Source organism: Kogia breviceps, chromosome 6 (genome assembly GCF_026419965.1).
Source record: "Kogia breviceps isolate mKogBre1 chromosome 6, mKogBre1 haplotype 1, whole genome shotgun sequence".
Lineage (NCBI taxonomy): Eukaryota > Metazoa > Chordata > Mammalia > Artiodactyla > Physeteridae > Kogia > Kogia breviceps.
Window position 1 is genome coordinate 1,436,982 of NC_081315.1, and position 17,621 is coordinate 1,454,602.

Here is a 17,621-nt window from a genome sequence, read left to right on the forward strand (position 1 = left end):
TTCTGGGGGAAAGAAGAAGTGCAGTAAAATCTCTCTCAGAATCATGCTTTTCTTTCTCCACTCTCCCCGATTACCCCGAGAAACACATGACCTTGCTCTCTTCAGGCATCTCAGGCTATATTAATACTCTGTTTTTCCACCCTAAAAACAGAAAATACACTTTTCCTTATATTTTGTTTATCTAGATCTGTCACCCCTTACCTCCCCGTGTGCAGCTGGAATGAGAAGGGCTTGCTTGCAGAGGCAAATGGCAGAGACTTGTGTGGGGGCCCCGCTCTCAGAGGAGGAGACATACTTTCTCACTGTGGCCTTTTGAAGAAGGGGAGTCCAGAGATGGGCAGCTAAAGGTGTGCGGCCCAGAGAAACGGGAGATAAGGACAGGCCTTGAGGTGGCTTTGCCCGTTGAACTCAAGCTGCTGTTTCCTTCTGGAAATCACGGTTGAGTATGCAAAGGTTTTTTGTCAGAATCTCAGAAGTGCTTGTCTGACTCAGAACCCAGAGCGAGTAAGTAGCCAGAAACAGCCCCAGAGAAAGAGGAGCCCTGGCCAACTCAGAGCCACCACGAAAGATGGTTTCACCGGGAGACGGGAGACCCCAGACTTAGGCTGGCAGGCTGGCTTCAGTGCTACAAAGAGCACAACCTTGATCTAGAATCCTCTCTGCCCCTTTTCCTTACAGGAGACATTTACACTGGAGTCTGTCTCCATCCTCTTACTGCTTTAGAATTCTTCCATTTCTCTAAGCTACGACAGGTGGTGATGTCAATTCTTTTTCAACTTAATTGGGCGTCTGTGATGATACAGGACTAGGACCGGTTTCCTGGCCTCAACTCAGAGGTGCCTGGAGGCTGGCACGAGGGGTGAGCGGGTGCTTCTCCCCAGGTCCATCCAGGCAGGCTAGTGTTCTCTTTCACCTGTTATGGTCCTGGTTGGGAAAGAGAAATTCTACTGAGAACCAAAAAGAAGGGGAGAAAAAAGACTGGAAATCACTGGCTAAGGCAAGTGTCAGGAATTGTCCTGAATTCAGGAAAGCAATAAATCACATGTGGGTGGCCACCTTTTAATGTTTAATATGGTATTTGGTATCATCAAAAGGTGCCAAGTGTGGTTCCGAGGTAAAGAAAAATAGTACAGTACATAAGTGAGCTGTAAATCGTTAGGAAATTCTGTCGTCATTAGCCAAGCACGGTCATCCGATCTCCTACTATTCCACAGAGTCCCACGGGTTGCGTCCGGAAAAATCCTGAGATCGGGGCCCCCCCTGAAAATTCGGACAACCACCAAACACTGTGTTTGATCATATCCCGTAGTCAATCAATGTCATTTTTCTCTCCCCCGAAATCACGTGTGGGCTATGAAGGCTTCTGTCCACGTGGTGACAAATCTTAGTAAAGAACTCAAGACACGGCCACGGATCTCCCTTTCTCAGACAGTGAGCCCCTTCTTTCAGAGGTCACGAGAGAAGGACACTCTCACTTTGTGATCATTGTTTCAAGGGCAGTCTTTCCTTGGCTGTCAGCCTTTGTAAAAGGGGCCCAGAGCCTCAGTATGCAACTTCACGAATGTGAAAAGAGTGCTGTTTGTTAGCAGGCAGGGAAAGAGAGCTTAACTCATCTTACATCAAGGTTCCCTCAATTGCTTTTGAAGTTCAGGATAGTTCAAAGAGTTGTCATAACCCTTTTCTACTGTGATTACTACTCTCAGCCCTCTGTCATCTTTATGGTCAGAAAAGTGCCTGCTCTCTTCTATCCTAAAACAGCCTTGCAACATCCTAAGACATCATTTTTTTTTTTTTCCAAAGGCATCATTTTATTTTCTCAAATTTTATTTCTATGGGCAAAGTTGGCTTTGATGCTTTCCCCATCTTCCCGGACCACAGTCTCTCCTTGCTCATTGTCTGGATTATCTTTTACTGGTCCTTCGTGAAATTAGGAGGGTAAAAAGCATGTCTTTCCCCGCAGATTACTAGTTAAACAGAAGGCAACCAGGGAAAGTAAAAGTGAGGGGAGAATCGTTCAGATTCAGATTTACTTTGTGAAGCACCTGTCACGTCCCAGGAACTGTTAGATACCTTGAAATATATTTTCTCATTTCATCTTCCCACCAATCCTTTGAGGAAAGCCGGAGTTTCCCCCACGTTACTGCAGAGAGATGGAGAATTAATGGAGACTTTGCCTGGGGTGACACTACTGGTGACAGGTACAGGTCACCTTTGTCTCCCGACGCCCCTTAGACTCCAGTGCGTTTCATTTGACCCGTTGAGGGCCTGGATTTTGGACCAAAGCATTCCCACGTGAAGCTTTTGCATGTTTCCCCAAGCTTTCTTCATGACGACTGCCCTCCCCGCGTTTGATCTGGGGTAGACCTTGGCGTACGTGGACAGGCTTCCCCACGTGTGCAAGAGCCCAGTGCGAGACAGCTAGCCTCTTTCTGGAACGGCCTGGATAAAAGATTTGAGCCAGACTGAATCGGGGTCACTGGAGGTAGGGTGGTGACTAAGGCGTCGGAGGGCTGGCCTGGGGTCGAAGCCCACCCAAAGCCTGGGCCGCAGGCGCGTCCTGTCTACGCTGAGGCCGAGTGAGTCATCCAGGCAACGCCTCTGCCTGCACCATCTGTGGGCACTTATGTCAAAGAATCTATCTCCTTGTCTTTGCGGACAAAGGGGAAGGAATTCTCATTCCTCTCTTCCTGCTCATGACTGCTACCGAATTACAGCATCGGGGCTGGGAAGACATGCACTCTTTTCCCAGTTGTCCCCTTGGAAGAATCCATTTATGATGAACTCTAGGTGTCAGAGTCTAGGCTTCTTTCACGCCTGCCATTCCTACGTGTATCCCTCCACGTGTTTCTAACTCAAAATTCCTGGTCTCCGGTGTTTTTTTAAAGCCCTATGGCAAGGCAAGTTTGCATCTTCATTGATAATTTTATGAAGGTATTTTTAGATAGGCTGGAGTCATTCAAAGCCCAAAGACAAGAACTAACAAGCGACCTGTTAAGCCCTCAGGCAAGCAAAAGTCTTCCAATGAAATTCTAATTCCTGAAATAAATTACCATTGTATCTGAAGGGATAGACCAGTGGAAGAGACACTCATGGTATCAATTTTTGTCCCATTGGACAGTTAGTGTGGAAAAAAATTCATTCTTTTCTTTCTTGAATGACTTTTTAGACACACATAAAACCAAACAAAAATGTGAGCGTCAACCAGTCATTCTAGCCGCTATTTTTCACGCTTACTGAGGCACACGACTATACTAAGGGTCTGTTAAAAGCACGATTTTAAGAATTCAGAGCACTTCCTAATCCCTCTTTCTTCCTGCCTGCCTAGATCTCTGTTTGAGATGATCATCACCGTGCATACCCACTCAGCATTCTCAGCCCTGAAGGGGGAGGAAACGTCCCGTCCCTCAGAATCTGTGCGGTCTGGTGCACGAATCGGCTGTCACCTCGTCTGGGAAGTGTAGCGCCCTGTTTTCATTGTACATCTTGCGGAGCTGTTATCACATTACTACCTCTTTGATTGAAATGTCCACAATGAAGTACTCTACAATGGAGTCTCTACGAACGACCCCTCTGTGCATAACCATTAATACATCCCCATTTTAAAGACGAGAAGCTGAGCCCCAGGAAGGCTTTGTAACTTGACCAGAGTCACATGTTTGTGAGTAGCAAAGCCAGGCAGGACCCTGCGGGGCCCCTGGTCTCGGAAGCCTTTCTGTCCCCCATTGCTTGTTCCTAGGGAGCAGGCTCCCGGGTCCATGGCCTTCCCACGGAGGTTCAAACAGTTGCTCCTCAGGGAGGGGAGGGGCCGCAGAGACAAGGGACGAGCAGCCGGGAAACAATGGTGCAGCCGTGGGGCAGGGTCCCGTTCCCCTTCCGGGGATACACAGAACAATGCCTGTGAGCTGTTTACAGAACTAAAACCCGCATCCAATGGAAGAGGAAGTGTTCTTCATACCGGGTGGAAGACGGGAAGCCGGAAGCTCCTCAGGAGACCCCCTGAGGCCAGATTGAAGGAGCAAAGGCCCTGCACACACCCTGGTCCTTATCAGCAAACCCACCCTGGAACCAGTGCTATAAAACTCCTCACCAAATCCTCCGGGTTGGGACACACAGTTTTCAAAGGCAGGAGCCTGCTGTGTCCCCCTTTGCCTGGAAAAGTAATAAAGCTCTTCTTTTCTACTTCACCCAGCTGTGTCTCCAAGATTCCATTCAGCACCGGTGCTCGGAGGCGGAGTTTTCTGCATCAGTATTGAAGCCAGAATCGGAATGCGGGTACTTGGTTCCGGTCCTGGCACTTTAAACCATCACGTTTTCATTCCTCCAGGAGTGTCTCCAAGAAGACATTTCAGACTTATGAAATGTACATTTATATTAAGCACTTTGGTGTTTATTTTATGACTCCACACCGTTTTAGTCATAAATATGTAACTTAAAAATTCTACTGCCAACAACAAACATACATCATTTTGATTCTGGTCTCACATCAAAAGGACAGTGCCCCAAGCCTACAGGAACTAGGCGCTCAGTCAATGAAACCATCACGGTGTCTTAGATGGAATACCCTTTTTAGTGGCTATAGAAACGTGAAATGAATCTTCTGAAACCATCCAAAGGGGAAAGGGTCTGTTGCCCTGATTCTTAGCGAGAAGACTTTGCCATAAAATCACCATTACTGTGTTCCTGGGTCTGACAACCTGTGATGAAGGAAAATCATAATTTGTATTCAAATCAGTTTCTGAAGGACAGAACGAGGAAAAAGCAAAGGCAGTGAGGTGACCAACTGGTTTCTGGGGAAAGGTGAACGTTCTAAGCAGGAGACAGAGTTTCTGCTGCCGCTAACCTTGAGATCATCGTGGACTTGACCAAGACGGCAGTCTGTCGGGAGCTTCGATGCGTGCGTGCTGCTGGACCCAAGAAGCTACAAGGTAAGTAAAAGGCATGATTGCTGCCCTCAGTGAGTTCCCCCTGATTTGGGGCATCCAGTCATCTTCATGTGTGTGTGTTTGCACCTGTGATGTGACCTGTCCTCATGCATCATCCACAGTCTGCAGAAAGCCCTGCCGACTGCACTCTGCCCGGTCCATTCTTAATGTTCCTGAAAGCTGTCCTCAGGTGACCAGCTTCATCTGTTCAAGCACAAAGCTGATCACAGCCTGATCCCTGCTCTAAAAGTCTGAGCCTCCCCCTTGACTGCAGGAGAAACAAAACGTTCTCCTCGGGTGTGATCTTCTCTTCCTTCCCCGCCGGGTCTTACACCCCCGACGCACCACAGTTTCTGTACTCACACTTGCTGCTCTTTGCTTCTTTTCTTATGCTCACTCCACAGTTATAGATAGCTCGATCTGGGACTTCTTCTATTCTGTTTTACTCTTCTTCTCAGCTTCTTTTTTCCCAGTGCTTAACATGCTGCACTTATCAAATAATAATCGCTAACTCTACTATGTGCCGGGCACCATTCTAAAGATTTCGTGTATACTCACATCTTCATTCTCACTGCAAACATACAAGATGGGTGTATTATTTTTTAATTTATTTAATTGAGGTATAGTTGACTTCCAGTGTTCTGTGAGTTTCTGCTGTACAGCAGAGTGACTCAGTTATACACACATATACATTCTTTTTCAGATTCTTTTCCATGATGGTTTATCACAGGATATTGAATAGAGTTCCCTGTGCTCTACAGTAGGACTTGATTGTTTATCCATTCTGTATATAATAGTTTGCATCTGCTACCCCAAACTCCCAATCCACCTCCTCCTCCTTGGCTACCACCAGTCTGTTCTCTATGTCCATGAGTCTGTTTTGTATATAAGTTCATCTGTGTCATATTTTAGATTCCACATGTAAGTGATACCACATGGCATTTGTCTTTCTCTGTCTGAGATGGGTGTACGCAATAGGATTTACAGAGAAGCAGAGTAAGAACAGAGAGGCTAAGCGATTGACCTAAGACCACTCAGGCTGTAGGTGGCAGAGCCAGGTCTTGAACTTGGGAAGTCTAACTCTCGAGTCTCTGCTTTCGACCATCACTCAGCCTCTAACAGAAGGTGTCCAACCAGTACGGGAGGCCGTGTAGATGCCCAGTCACCATCTAAGCATTGAAGTCAGAGGTACAAGCTAACATCTTTTTTTTCTCTCCAAAAGGCTGTTATTAATTCAGTGGAGGATTTTATCATTAATGGTGTCTTAAAATAAAGATAAACACAGAGTAATTTTTTTGGTTGAATAAAGAAGTCTTTCCCTAACTTCTCTCCTTTTCTCATCATCACTGAGTCATCACCAGGGTAAGTCTCCTCCTTCCACAACCTTTCTAGGACAAATCCCTAACCCCACTGCCCCCAAATTAATGATAATATCCTCTAGTTTTGCTGATGCACCCTCCCAGAAATTGACTGTAAAGGCTTTGATGGCAGAAACCGTGCCTTCTCTCTCTTTCTTGTTTTAAATCTAACCACCCCTGGACCGCCTGCCCACGAGGGCACTTAACTCTGCATGTGTGCACTTGCATGTTTAACACATCTTTTAATAGCTGGTGAGTGAAATTAACAAAAGTATGAAGTAGCCAAATGCAGTTACACCCATGATAAATCTTCATGGAAGAAAAATGAATGAGGAGAAGCTCCTTCTGACACAGTGACGGAGACTGGAGCCATGTGGAGTTCATTTTCTTGCTTGGCCGTCAGTCAGAGTTGGGGAGCTTGTAAACGGAAGAGCTAAATTATGGAAAACAGGAGTCAAAATGTACAAATCTCTGGGCTCACACCTAAGTGAAAATTATTCATATAATTTTGTTTATTCGATGAGCTGAAAGAAAACCAGGTGAGCACTTTCCAAATGGAAGCAATGCAGAATCTGGCTTTTCAGAAGTCTTCCGGTAACACTCATTGCAATATGACAAGGTGATTTCTAAAGCCTGGCAAACAGCCCAATTCATATTGCCTGAATGGTTTAAATAGAGTTATGATAGAAAAATCTTATGTAACAGATGGTTCACAAGACTCTAATAGCCAATCTGTTATAGCCAAGATGTCATCATTTTGAAAAATAACTTCTAGGAAAGTATCGTCTTCATATTTTGAAAGTATGATGTCAAATGAAATCCTTTGTTTTTTAATTTTAGATTTTAAATTTGTGTGTTACAATTTAAAACATGTATGTGTGTGAAAGCATGTGGTTTTGAAATAATAATTGCTGACTGTTGCTGCCTGGGGAGAAGAAATTGCAAGAGCCACCGAGCTAAAATGGGATATGAAGGGTCGCTGTTTATGAAGATTCATACGTAAAGTAATTTAATGAAATGACAATTCACTTTGCGTCTCCTGTGCTTTGGGCAATTAATTTTACTGTGAAGTATTAGACTTCAGCTCTGAGTTAATAGCTTACAAAATAAAGAAACTGACGTGGACTGAACCAAACGTGCCACTTCATGATTTTCTGTCTTCTCTAGCACCAATTCATTACTTTAAAAACAGCATAGAGGGAACTATACTCAATATTTTTAACACCTATAAGGAAAAGAATCTGAAAAAGAATATATGTGTGTGTGTGTGTGTGTGTGTGTGTGTGTGTGTGTGTGTGTGTGTATATATATGAATGTATAACTCAATCACTTTGCTGTATACCTGAAATTAACACAACATTGTAAATCAACTATATTTCAATAAAAAACAGTTTTAAAAAACATATATGCTGAGATTTTATTCTTAGAAATAAATTAATTCATAACACAGTAATGAAAAAAACTTCCTTAATGAGCTTAGATAAAATAAAATTACTCTCATGCCGTTTTAAGTTCATGAAAATGGATTCTATTTATTGTGACCTAAAACTACTGTTTATAAATGGAGTATAGTCTATAAAAACATTGAATCACTGTGTTGTACACCTGAAACTAACGTAACATTGTAAATCAACTATAGTTCAATAAAAATAAATAAAAATGCTGTCTCTGATAGTTTCCTTTTTCCTTTCACCACAGATGCTGAAATGATGCATCTGCAGCTGACATGGTGTGGAGTTTCCAAGCACTGCCTCATGTAAATGTCCCTCGTGAAGCTGACCAGCCACAGAACTTCGCAGGAGAAAGGTAGCATATATTTCTGAAACTAGGATTGAGCTCTCATTAGTAATTTAATTTTGAAAGATTTTTAAATGTTTTACAATATACCAAATGCTGGTGCAGGATGTTAATTTATTGTAGGACATCATGTTACAATGAGAAGTACACACAATTGGAAGTTCTGTGTTCCACTACAATTAGATTTGTGACTTTAACTGCAAGGAAAAGTTAACTTGTCTGGTCCTTAGTTTCTACAACTGCAAAAATGAAAGTTTACCTGGTTGATTTCAAGATTCTGTTTCCAACAATTTCCGATACAATATACACTTTGTTTCTTTTTTACTGGAAAAAGTATCTCTTCTCATAGTCTTTCTTGTGTGGAGACAATTACATCTTAAAGGATCTTCTTTATTTTTCTTTAAAGGGAAACAACCTGTGTCCAGAGAGCTTCTACTTAGCTGGACATCACATCAGAGCGGTCATGATTTCTTAGAGATTTGCCTGCCTTGGCCTTAAAGACTTTTCTGGCCAGAGGCAGTATATAGATCACTCTAAAAAAGTTTAAATGTTTAAAACAACAGAAAAACAAACAAACAAAAAATTACTGGGGGAGGGTGGGAGAAGAATGTGAAATCTAAAAAAAGAAGAAAGGGAAAAAAAATTCCCAAGGGAGAAAGGTAAGGATCCTATAATCAAAATTTCCATGTGTTTAGAAAAAACTGTTATCCAGATTATTCTTCAAGTGTTTAACAGTTCAGGATTTTTATACTGCCTTCGGTCATTATCTTTTCATATGAATATGAGTTACAAAGTGACAGTGGCCAATTTCTGCTTTGGCTTCTGCTGGTGGTTCTGCCGTGGCAAAAAGCCTGTGATGTTTGAACTCCATGGAGAAATATAAAAGGATATTGATTGATGGCTCTGTCTTCTATACATATGCAAATTGTGTTTGCATTAATATTAATATTGTCTAGATACACGAGGAAACATTTCCTTTATCATATCATAGTAATGAATATTAATATCTTCTAGACTTCAATGTAAATTTAAAACACTACAGTTATTAAGACTTATGTCCTGACATTCTGCTATGGATTTCGTTCTTTGCCTCCCTCTGAGTCTAATATTGGGCGGTTATTCACATTCATAACACCAGGAGGCACATACAGGAGACTCTGTATCTGTTACTATGGTGACTATTGGACATATTTTGAAAGAAAAAGCAACCATTATTATGCATAAATTTAAATACTACTGTCCACCTTTTTCAGAATTGCCGTTGGAAGTTAGACATCGCATTTTAAAAATTGTTTAAAGTCGTATGCTTCCTACCTTTCTTCTCAAGGAAAATATAGCTAGTTGGAACAACACAAACAAATAGCTGAGTTTTTAAGGAGAGGAAACTACAACTTTTGTTTTCCTCTAAAGATGCTGACACATTATTCTGTACGTAGGCTCTAGAGACAGTCTGATCTGGCTCAAATCATAGCTCTGTCACTTATGGGATGTTTATTTCCCTCTGTCGCATAAAAGGAACCATAAAGAGGAATTGGAATGCATTATGGATACATTTGATTTGAGTATGCGGACCAAAATCATTTTTAGGGTGAGCGGACAGAGAAATGAATGTACAATATCTTATAGTATTGACTGATTTAAAGTGCCATGATTAGCATCTTAGAGACTCTTTTGCAGATCATGCATCATAATACTGTCATTGATACAGGTGTATTCTGAAGTTGTATTTTCAGTATTTTATTTTCACCTTTTTCCAAAACAGTATTGACTGTGAGTATCTGTGCTAGCACTGTGCTAGGTCCTGGGAGACGATTGAGAGTAGCCAGGCTGAAGCCCTGAGAATCTCTAATATGTAGACTTTGGGTCGAGAAGAACAATTGAGAAAAGGGGTCTAAAAAGAGCCAGTCTTGTTAGGTGTAACAAACACAAGACATGTTGTCAGGAGAGCTGGGGAAAAAGTACGCGTTCAGTTGTTAGAGGTAAGGAACGTGGTTACTGGGTAGCGTCTGTGGGAACTTAGATAAAGAGCACATTGGATCTGGGACCATGGAGGTTACTGCTGACCTTGACAGAAGCAGTTTTAGTGGTAAGGCGATGACAGTAGCTAGAAGGGGTGAGTGGAAGAGTTCATTGCAGATTGGTTTTTAATTTAAATAATCCATTGTCTTATCATTTGTATACGATTAATTTGTGCGTTTTAAGTGTACGCTTTGGGAAGGTTTGCCGCATGTAGACACTGGTAGGGACCTGATGGGATGACCATGTGAAGACCCAGCAGGAAAGCGGCCACGTGTGAGCCAAGGAGAGAGCCCTCCAAGAAGCCAGAAATGCCCCCGCCTTGAGCTCGGACTTCGGATCTCCAGCACTGTGAGAACATAAACCTGTCTGGTCTAAGCCACCCGGGCTTCGGCACTTTGGGCTCTTTGCTGGGGTATGGCAGCCCCAGCAAACCGACACACTGCTATCATTCGGATGGACCTTAATCCGATCGGATTGGTGTCTCTAAAGGAGGATGGCCGCGTGCAGACACGGATGCACGAAGAGAGCACCCTGTGAAGATTAGGGCAGCTCGTGGAGTTAACTAGCTACAAGGCCAGGGACGCTAGGGATTGACAGCCTCACCAGAAGATGGGGAGAGACAGGGAAGCTCTTCCCTCTAGAAGTTTCAGGGGGATAATGGCCCTGCCAAGACCTTGATTTTAGACTTCTGGCTCCCAGAAATTACTTAGTTGTGTTTGGCCACCTTGTTTGAGCTATTTGTTACGGCAGCCCAGGGAAACTGCACATAGAGAGTTTTGTTTCTTTCTTTCGAACCTCTGTGTCACTTATTTCTTCTTCCTGCTATGTTACAGTAGCTAGTGTAGCCAGGAAGATGTGGATTACAAGTGAGGAGAATGTACATCCTTTCCTCCCTCCCGATCCCAGAGAATTATGGATCTAGACTTTCACCTCACAGCTGATGTTGGCTGTAGGTTTTTATCAGGTTGAGAAAGTTTCCTTCTACTGGTAGTTTTCTTAGTTTCCTTAGTTATATTCAGTTGACAAATACTGGATTTATTAAAGCTTTTTGTGTCTAGGGTCTGTAGTTTTCTTTATTTGGAATGCGTTTTTCTAGAGTTGGTATTAATGTAACACTGACCTCGTAGAAGGTTTAACTGGGTAATTGTTCAAATTTGAGAAGACTGTATGTTTGCAGTTACTGGTTAAGGTGGTTGATAGTAGTGTCGTTCAGATCTTCTATATCCTTACTGTTTTCTTTATTTTATTTATTTATTTATTTTTGTCTAATTCTTCTAGTAAAAGCTCACTGTGTCTGGTTTACTAACATCCTACAAAACATCACCTCAGTCCAAGGGACCTTTCTCAAAGTAAAGCAGGTGAGACAGTGGGCACATGATAATAGAATCCACTGATCTCGTCATGTGTAGACTGACCTGGATGCTCTTGGTCTGACAGAAGTTGGAATAGCCTCAGAGAAAAGTAAATAAGGTGCCAGCTTAAAGATGATAGCCTGTAGAGTTGAGGCTCTGACCTTCAGGATGTGATATATACCTTAAACCTATGGCCATTCCACGGAGCTGTGTCCCTGGTAGTGAAAATACATGGTTTTGGAATCAAGGGTAGAAGGAGAGGAGGCTCTAGTAAACTCGTGGTCTTCATCCTGGGCTTTGGGGGAGAGCAGCTACCGGAGGCAATACTGATGCTACGAAAGCATCACTCCCTCCTGGTCCTTTTGGGCTCACCATGCCCACACTCCAAGAGTAGAGGAAAGGAGCCTCCTGTATCCGCTGGAGGAACTAAGTGGCATTAATCACCGTAAGGAGGCAAGATCGCTGTGTCCTGATGGAGCACGAAGGCTCGAGTCTGAAACTCAGAAGATGGCTTCAGTGTCCCGCGTCACTCCCACAGCCCGCCGGAGCGGCGAGCGGGCAGTCGCCGCATTTCACGAGGCGTAGTAACCAGAGGCTCCGACCTCGCAGCAGGGAGGCTTGTGTTACTCCACTGGGAAAGCGAACTGGGCCACCAGAGGTGATGGCCGTGCGCCAGCGGTATCTTGAGTGATGTGTTGAACCACTGAGCCCAACAGATGCGGCAGGGACCATACCTCGTTCCACAAGTCTCCCTACTGGAATCTTTCCATCGGACGTGGTGGTCAGACACCGCCTTGGAGAAGCAGCGAGGGGAGCGGATGAGCTGACCAAGGGCCAGAAGTGGGTCTGGAAAGTACCCCCTCCTCATCCCAGCCTTCCTAGGGCTGACTTCTGACTGCCGGCACAGGCACCTTTTGACTCAGTGCTTGCTTTTATTTCCTGTTTGTATATAAAGTCTCTTTTGCTTTCGCGTAGTGATAGTAGTTAAGAAGTTACAAACCTAAAACATGGATCTGCCGTAACGCCTGCCCCCATCATACTCACCGCTGTGGGGTCATTGCGCTGTGACGGCGGCCGGGAGGCAGAGGCTCCTCATTGGACCGTCCAGCATCGCGGCGCAAAGCAGACAGAAGCACGGTGGCCGCACACAACATCAGTATTTGTGTTTCTGTTTCTAAGGAAGCCAGTTTCACTGTAAGAAAAGCAATCGGTGATGAGGAATAAGAGACAAAATAGAACTTGGTGTGTAGAACGGACATACTATTTGGAACCGAACTCATGAAAAGCTAGTAGCTTCCGGAAGTCTACTTTTGAGCTGGGGTCCAACCCTTGCACAAGGTATAGGTATGTGGATAGTTAACAGTGGAGCTGAACAAATAGGCTACAAATAATATAGACTTGTCAGCCAGTCGGTCCATGCATCATTTAACAAGTTCTGGTAACTAGCATTTTAATAAGCAGGATTCTCTTATACGTGATTCCAGAAACCTTGACTGACTGTTTTCTTGGTGATCAGAACTGCACAGAGGCCAGAAGTACTGTGGAATCAACTCTCCATGGTTAGCTCTTAACCAGTCTCTAGTGGAAGCTGGTGCATAAATATCCCAGCTCCTTTGTCCCTCAAGTGGGTCAACGCTGAGTTTAAGCCTTATTGGCTGCTAGGATCCCCACGGGATTAGGTTCTGCTTACACAATGGTAATCTGCTTGTAAAATAGTCTTTGGTTTAACTTTCCTATTTCCCTATCGGTGCTCGTTGAGATCACCTTTTAAACTTATTGCACTTTAAGCCTTGTCTCAGGGTTTGCTTCTAGGGGACCGTAAGCTCTGGGAATATATCTGTCGGTATGGAAGGAGCATCATAGTCTGACTCAGATCACGGGACCCCTAAAGCTTCACCCATGTGCCAGGCCCCCGAATCTGTTTAAGCTTTACATGATAGCACCCATGTGTCTTATTGGGGCATCCAGAGAACTTACCAATTCCTGCTCACCAAATCGGATGAATCAGCCCCATGATCTAATAGAACAAAGCACTCTGTGTTACCTGTGTCTAATATAAAATGAATCTGTGCCATGAGTCCGGTATCAAAGCGGCCAAAGGATTTACCAATTTGTCCAGCCCTAAAAATCAGCCGTGGTGCTGGAGCCGATTCATAGATGTTACCTGCTGGCCCAGGGGTAAATCTTATTGCTGGAGTTTGGAGAGGCCCCGGGGGCTCCCGGAGACACAGAGGGCTGGCCAGGGCATTTGTGGGGTGGGCTCCAAGTTGGGGGAGGGGAGGCACAGAGGCTCTAAGCCTCAGATGGTTTGTGTGAGCTTCATGCCTGAAGCAAGAAAGTCTTGGTCTCATTTCTTCTTTTTTTTTTTTTTTTTTTTTGTGGTACGCGGGCCTCTCACTGTTGTGGCCTCTCCCGTTGCGGAGCACAGGCTGCGGACGCACAGGCTCAGCGGCCACGGCTCACGGGCCCAGCCGCTCCGCGGCACGTGGGATCCTCCCGGACCGGGGCGCGAACCCGCGTCCCCTGCATCGGCAGGCGGATTCTCAACCACTGCGCCACCAGGGAAGCCCTCATTTCTTCTTTTTAAAATTAATTTTTTGGGGAGTCTAGTTGACTTACAATGATGTGTTAGTTTCATGTGTACAGCAAACGGACTCAGTTAGACGTTACATGTATCCACTCTTTTTTAGAATCTGTCCCCATATAGGTCATTACAGAGCACTGAGCAGCGTTCCCTGGGCTCTACAGCAGGTCCTTATTCGTTACCTATTTTATATATAGTCGTGTGTATGTATCAATGCCAGTCTCCCAATTGAGTCTCATTTCTTTTTAAGCCGCTTTGAAATGAGGTTTCCGTCACTTGTAAAACACATCCTCGTAGCTGGTTTATCACCGGAGTCCAGGAAATCGTCCTGATCCCTTCTCGTAGCACAGAGACAGCCAGCTTGACCTTTAAAAGAGTCCTCAGTTCCTGGTGCCCCTCCCAGCCCTCCCAGCCCTCCCAGCCCTCCCAGTCCTACTACTATTGTTCTACTTAAGTCCTTCATGACTGTTGCCTGAGCGATTTTAGCTGCCTTGTAACTGGCCTTGCCGTTTCTGGTCTCCTCTTTCTCACATTCACACCTTCTTCTTTCCAAGTGCGACCATGTCATGTCATCCCTGTTCTTTTTTTTCTTTTAAGGTTTATTATTTATTTATTTATTTTTGGCTGCTTTGGGTCTTGGTTGCGGTGCACGGGCTTCTCATTGCAGTGGCTTCTCTTGTTGCCGAGCCCGGGCTCTAGGCGCACAGGCTTCCATAGTTGTGGCACGTGGGCTCAGTAGCTGTGGCTCACGGGCTCTAGAGCACAGGCTCAGTAGTTGTGGCGCACGGGCTTAGTTGCTCCGCGGCATGTGGGATCTTCCCGGACCAGGGCTCGAACCTGTGTCCCCTGCTTTGGCAGGCGGACTCTTAACCACTGCGCCACCAAGGAAGCCCCATCGCCCCCATTCTTTTTTTTTTTTTTTTTTTTTTTTTTTGCGGTATGCGGGCCTCTCACTGCTGTGGCCTCTCCCGCTGCGGAGCACAGGCTCCGGACGCACAGGCTCAGCGGCCATGGCTCTCGGGCCCAGCCGCTCCGCGGCATGTGGGATCCTCCCGGACCGGGGCACGAACCCGTGCCTCCTGCATCGGCAGGCGGACCCTCAACCACTGCGCCACCAGGGAAGCCCTCGCCCCCATTCTTAATGGTCTTCAGCTGTTCTCCGTCACGATGGGTGGCGTGGCCCGATCGTCAGGATCCTGTCGTCAGTTTCAACTCTGCAGCTTCGGCGTCGGGTCCCCACAGGACCAAACAAGGTGTATTTCCTCCTGCACATCAGGCTCTTTCTTGCCTTCATACTTTTGCTTACAATGTTTTCTTCACTTTTTCCTCCCTGGCTAATGTCCATGTACCTGTGAGGGCACAGCTCTGACACCATTTCCCTCTGGAAAGCTCCGTGCTGAGTTACGTGACTCTGCCCTGAGATCACGGAGTGGGTGAGCATCTCCGTGACTCCACTGACTGCACTGGGTTATGAGTGTTAATTCATACATGTTCACCACGGGCCCCCTCCCCAGATTCTTGAGACAGGAGTTGTGTCGCAAAATCAGGCCCATGGCTGATGTTCATTAAACGTTTGCTAAAGAAATAAACGCCTGTGCATCTGAGCATAACACAAGAATATAACATGCTTTAAAACCTGTATTTTGAGCAATGCCTGCCCTGTTGGTTTTCATGACTGGTACCCCCAAAATTCTTTTGCATACAACAAAGTACTTTGGGATAGATGTTTGTTAAAAACAAAATTAGCCATATTAATTATGGATATAGTTATATCAGAAGAGTAAATTAAAAAGTAAATTATTGTGATATCATGAAGCTGCTAGCAAAGCATTTCTCGATGCCACGTGTGACAAGTGTGCAAATTGGAGCCATCCTCATGTAGCCAAAGCAAAAAATGCCAAGAACGGTTTTGACCACATCGCCATAAGTTTTCAGCAATTGGTAGGCTCCACTCACACGAACAGGAGAAGACTAAAAATATGTTTTTTTTGGAAGTCCACGGCATCAAGTCAAATGTTAATAGGCTGAGCCCTGTGAATGTATCCACAATTGAACAGATTCCAAATAGGAAGTGTATATCATTTGGTCTGCACGTCCCTGTTACCAGACGCGTGGCAATATACAGAAAACAACAACGTTATTTAAGTTTTTGATGGTAAAAAGATTTTATTTAAAATATATATACTAATATACTCACGAAAACTCAAACACATTCTCTTCTTAAGTGTCCATTAAAGAATTATTATTGCTCATTAGGCATGTATTAAGAGATCAAGAATGCAGTGAATTCATATTTGTTAAGTGTGATTAATGAATTCTTTTCCCCACCTGTTCCTTCTCCTCAATCAAAAGGTGTATAAAAGACAAGATGTTGCTAACATCACAGAGTAAAACTGATAGACGGGGCTTCCCTGGTGGCGCAGTGGTTGAGAATCCGCCTGCCGATGCAGGGGACACGGGTTCAAGCCCTGGTCCGGGAAGATCCCACATGCCGCGGTAGCAGCTGGGCCCATGAGCCACCATTACTGAGCCTGCGCGTCTGGAGCCTGTGCTCTGCAATAAGAGAGGCCGCTATAGTGAGAGGCCCGGGTACCACGATGAAGAGTGGCCCCTGCTCGCCGCAACTAGAGAAAGCCCTCGCACAGAAACGAAGTCCCAGCACAGCCAAAAGAAATACATAAATAATCCTTCCCTCTACTAAAAAAAGAAAAAACAAAACAAAAACTGATAGACGGACATGTAATCCTGTTGTTACGTATTTGGCTGACCTGGTTCATAGCAAGGGTTTTATCAAGTAAAAATCTGTAGTAACATAGATCAGCCACTAGAGGGATCACACTCCCGAGAGGATTAATTTCCCTAAGACGGTCCACCAAACATTAGCAAAGACTGTTGAATGCCCGCAGTGCGGTAACCCAATATCGGAACGGAGGCAATATGGCCTTTCTCATGTGTTGAGAGCCTGCTGGGGGAACACACTCATCCAAAATTTTTATAATAAAAAAGAGAAGTTCTGTAAGAGAGAACCGTCCTTGGAGCTGATCAAATGACTGCTGGGATCAAACTCTAGAATTGTTGGGAGACCGACACCTGTTCTGTTTCAGAAGACAAGGACCTCAATTCTTTTTATTTTTACATTTATTTATTTTTGGCTGCATTGGGTCTTCATTGCTGCACGTGGCCTTTCTCTAGTTGCGGCGAGCAGGGGCTACTCTTCGTTGTGGTGCGCGGGCTTCTCCTTGTGGTGGCTTCTCGTCGTGGAGCACAGGCTCTAGGCACATGGGCTTCCATAGTTGTGGCGTGTGGGCTCAGTAGTTGTGGCTCGCGGGCTCTAGAGCGCAGACTCAGTAGTTGTGGCGCACGGGCTTAGTTGATCTGCAGCAAGTGGGATCTTCCCGGACCAGGGCCGAACCCGTGTCCCCTGCACTGGCAGGCGGATTCTTAACCACTGCGCCACCAGGGAAGCCCAGGACCTCAATTCTTGATTTTAGTTTCAACAGTCAAATGTCGTGTCTTCCAGTAAACTTTACTTTCCAGCCATTCCCTGAAACCTTGACAGTTTACAGAGCATGTCATTGGTGCCAGGCAC

General features: G+C 44.9%; 1 protein-coding gene across 3 annotated transcripts in view; it reads left to right on the forward strand.

The window, feature by feature from the left end:
• Window positions 1-17,621, forward strand: part of GLRB (glycine receptor beta) — a 154,380-nt gene that overhangs the window by 3,663 nt on the left and 133,096 nt on the right. For all 3 annotated transcript variants that reach the window (XM_067035407.1, XM_067035409.1, XM_067035406.1), the window contains 2 exons: window positions 3,326-4,925; window positions 7,979-8,086. The gene's annotated coding sequence lies outside the window, so the exon portion shown is untranslated. The remainder of the gene's footprint in view (window positions 1-3,325; window positions 4,926-7,978; window positions 8,087-17,621) is intronic.